The sequence below is a fragment of the Dryas octopetala genome, chromosome 2 (genome assembly GCF_963921425.1).
Source record: "Dryas octopetala chromosome 2, drDryOcto1.1, whole genome shotgun sequence".
NCBI lineage: Eukaryota > Viridiplantae > Streptophyta > Magnoliopsida > Rosales > Rosaceae > Dryas > Dryas octopetala.
This window is the reverse complement of record NC_141367.1, coordinates 348364-352630: the sequence shown is the minus strand read 5'-3', so window position 1 is coordinate 352630 and position 4267 is coordinate 348364. Positions and strand designations below refer to the sequence as shown.

At 34.2% G+C, this 4267-nt stretch overlaps 1 long non-coding RNA gene across 2 annotated transcripts; it reads right to left on the bottom strand.

Moving 5' to 3' along the window:
* Nucleotides 1–300: 300 nt before the first annotated feature.
* LOC147292299 (uncharacterized) lies at nt 301–3509 on the bottom strand. 2 transcript variants are annotated; one of them, XR_015120621.1, is made up of 4 exons: nt 3129–3509; nt 1010–3042; nt 847–919; nt 301–694 (listed from the first exon to the last, which is right to left on the bottom strand). It is a non-coding gene; the product is annotated as an uncharacterized LOC147292299 (long non-coding RNA). The 2 variants fall into 2 exon arrangements; XR_015120620.1 differs by having other exon boundaries at nt 301–919.
* Between the last annotated feature and the right edge of the window lie 758 nt (nt 3510–4267).

Sequence of the window (4267 nt, the reverse complement as noted above, 5' to 3'; positions counted from 1 at the left end):
TGCATATTATATTACACAACACCATTGTCGTCGTTGCTAATAATTGCAATGAAATTCTATATTGTTGCCTATGATATCAAGAATGTAAAGTGCAAGGATCATGGCGTTGCCTACTCTTCTTGGCAACTATATTATCATTGTCTCTTCCCTCAAAAGGCAACATGGTTACCATTGCCTATTGAGGTGCACAGCGTGATTCCGTTTTTGAATTGGCAACGACTATTTTTTTAATTATCAATTATTTATTTTATTTAATTTTCATAAATATAAATAATGTTATTATTTCAACATATATAAAATTCCAATAAAGCTTCATAATATAATAAATCCAAAGGTTACATTAACCATCATATTCGAACTTGTCTAATCTAAAACTTAAACATAAATTTAAAAAAGTTTAGAAAATAATAACTTCTTCACATACTTGTCTAATAAAATACTTAAACACAAATCTAATAAAGCTCGAAAAAGAGCAACTAAAACACATATCATCCTCATCCTCATCCTCACTACTACTTGCAAACTGAACCTCATTTATGCCATCTCTAGATTGCTGAGGAGTGTGACTAGGAGTCATTCGCTCATGGATAGATCCGCTGCTACTATCAGTGCAAGAGCCACATACAGCCATACTTTGTAAATGATTAAAGCCACATACAGCCATACTTTGTAAATGATTAAAGCATCCATATTCCTGAAAGTTTAAAGATACAACACTCACGTAGAATTATACAATCACTTTAATTTCTAGTCTCATTACTGTATGATCAGTCCAATATCAATGAACAATCTGAGCATTTGTCAATATATTTGGTGTTCATAAATGACCTGGTATAGGTATCTGACCTGGTGGGGTATCCTCAGGCAAATCTTTGGCCAAGTCCTTAAGGACGTCACCCGACTTGGCCACCATATCATCCTTCAAATAATAATAAAATTATTTTAGATAAATAATAATATAATTATAATTATGCCTTTAAATTAAAATGAAACTTAACATTAAACTTACATATTTCGCCTTGGCAACATCATTGATCCACGTCTTCTTCTTCCCCTTATGGGTCTTACGGTAAACCTCAAATGTCAGGAAACTGGATACCTGCTTGAAAATTCTAAAAAATACATATATAATAATCAGACATACAAATATATATATATATAATAAAATTTTAAAAAATACATATATAATAATCAGTCACTCAAATATCCCAACATACAAAATTAATTACTCCCTTCATTTGTTTTGAACTGGATTTGGGAGCTCATATGCAAATAATTACAATGGAATAATAATCAGATCGCATTATCCCAATCTGAGTCAATTAATCTAGGTTTGAGAACTCATTTGTTTCATCCCACTATGACACCATCAACTTGTAAACAGAGCTTGAATATTATGTATATTCATTTGCATTAACCTTCATTTGCGTAAGGCAAAGTATATATAATCAGAGCTAGACTATTAGATAGAAAAATAAAAGAGGAGTGGTGGAAGACTGTGAATAGCGCCTCCCTTAAATAAAAACTAAACATATTGAATTAAGGGTTTAGGGATCCCACTGCATATGCTTTTGGTTTTCTGTGTTGACCTTAGATCGTTTCTGCAATTGGTATGTAAAAGAGAGAGATATAGATATATCAAACTAAACTCCGACATCAAAGAATTCCCACCAGTTGAAAAAAAAAAAAATTACTAAACCCTTATGCTTGTCTATGGAGGAGGAGAATTATAAGTGGATGGATTCACCAATGCAGACTACTTTCAATTTAATATCGATAGCAGGGAATCCACTTCAGGATACGTCTTTACTTTGGATGGAGACACAATTAGTTAGTGTAAGAAAAGCAGTAATGGAAGCAGCAGTTTTGAATAAAGGAAGTAGCACAATGTATTGCTCTATAAGTGTATATTGGATTCATTCTTCCTTTACTGCTTTTCAAGAGCAATATACTTAATTAGATTCCTTTATACTAGTAATTTTGAGCAATCATCTAAGTTAAATCAAAAAAGGAAAATCCAATATTCAATGTTCTCAAGGTCCTGCAGCTCATAGTCAATTCCCCACATTCTAACACTAGTTTATATTAAATTAGGTATTTAAATATATATATTGCTCTACTAGCTAAAATTTCATCTGCCATTTGTCTTAACAATAATAACTAAATCTATTTTGACAATAAGAACCAAAAAAAAAATGATGCAAAAAATAAGCAGACATCCTGAATTAAAACAGAATTTAGTGTAACCTTAGTGGAATAGAGTCTAACCTTTCCCTCATCCTTTGGTATGCGACAATTTACTGCACTCACACAAAAAAGACAATGGACAACACTCGTATTCTAGGCAAACATGCAAGATTGCAGAAACTTGTACAATACAGAGACCAAGATGATTACATAATAATAAAATGAGCAAATATATAACCAACTTGTCAAAATTACACTCATTTTTATGTCAAACTATCCTCTAAAGAACTTGTAAAGGGAGAAAAACAACCAAAGATATACAAAGTCTGTGCCCAAAAGAACCATACTAACCAGATAGTAGTTTTGAATAAATAAGTCATCACTTCTTAAACTCCAAGAAAAAAATATGGCAAACTAGTCATTTTGACCAATCACTAAGTTAAAACAAAAAAGGAACATCCAGAAATATTCAAGGTTCTCAAGGTCCTGCAGCTCGTGGACAATTCCCTGACCACAATGATTGGGTGGTATGGATCATCCAGAAATATTAAACTAGCTAATTGGAAGCATTGCCTTTCTGAATCTCCCTTGCTTTAATTCCCCTCATTCTAAAAATAATTAATATTAAAATAGGTATATATAATTGTATAACCAAACTCATAATTAGGTAAAATTATAACCAAATCAACAAGCAGCCCAACATTATAATCAAAATAGAAATAGCAAAATTAAAACCCAGCACAAATCACAACCTAAAACTGAAACCTAAATATCAAAATAGAAATTTAAAAACTCAAGTTAGGATTTCGTTACCTCAACAGAAACAAAAATTCTAATAATCATCTTGAACCAAACCTGGAAAATCACAAACAAATTCTAATAATCATAATTAACAAAACAGAAATTAAAAAACCAAAAAAATGCAAAAAAACAGAAATTACCCATAAAATAAAAAACCCAATCGGAAGGGCGGTGATGAAGGCTGGGGTTGGGTTTCGGTGGTGGCAGAGAGAAAAAAAAGAGGCAGAGAGAGGAGAGAGAGGAGAGGGACGGGGATGAGGATGGGGGTTGTCAGGGTAGGTCATTGGGGCTGGGGGTTAGGTTTCGGTGGGCAGGGGGAGCGGGGATGCGGGGGGTAAGGGGAGGGGACGGAGGCAACGGGGAGAGAGGAGAGAGAAAGAGAGAGAGGAGGGTCGGGGACGGGCTACGTATGGCGGGCCGGGACTGGGCTGCACTGACGCGGCGAGCGGCAGGGCGGAGAGAACCAGGGGGAGGAGAGAGAGTGTGTGTTTGAGCGTCTTTGATTTTCTAGAGCTTTTGTGTGTGTTTGAAACTTTGATATACTAGAGAGAGAGTGTGGTTTGGAGATGAAGAGGGTTAGAAAAAAAAAATTAGGGAGGGAGAAGGAAAAATCAGGTGGGAAATTGAAAATTTTGGCTACAGGTTGGGCGGCTAATCCTGGAAAAAAAATACAGACTTACCAAAAAATAAAGAATAGAAATTAAAATTAAAAACTTTATTTAAAGAAAAGTTAATACAAAAGTTTATTATGTTAATTTACTTGATCACAGTTATCTAAATTCAATGATCGGAGCTGTTCATTCTTTACGTTCATACTTAAAGATCATTCTTGTAAAAGATCGGTCAAATCGGAATTCATCTACCCGTTTGATTATCATTAGAAAAACCACGATTGTTCATACGTTTGACTACCATTACCTAACTTCTACATTTCCGATTTGACCGATTTTTTGCAAGGATGATCTTTGAGTGGGGTACTAAAATATGAACGGTTCGGATTGTTGGAATCATGATCGAGATGTGAGCTTCTACATATAATACACTTGAAGAGTATTATGCTATTAACTTTTTCGTTGAAACCTTGTTGTTTCAATAATTGTAAAGACCACAATGTGATTTCAGCGATCGGAGTCGTTCATTTTCTACATTTATACTCAAAGATCAATCGTGCAAAAAATCGGCCAAATCAAAATTCATCTACCCGTTCGATTATCATTAGAAAAGCCACAATCGTTCATAAGTTCGACCACCGTTACCTAACTTCTACAACTCTGATTGG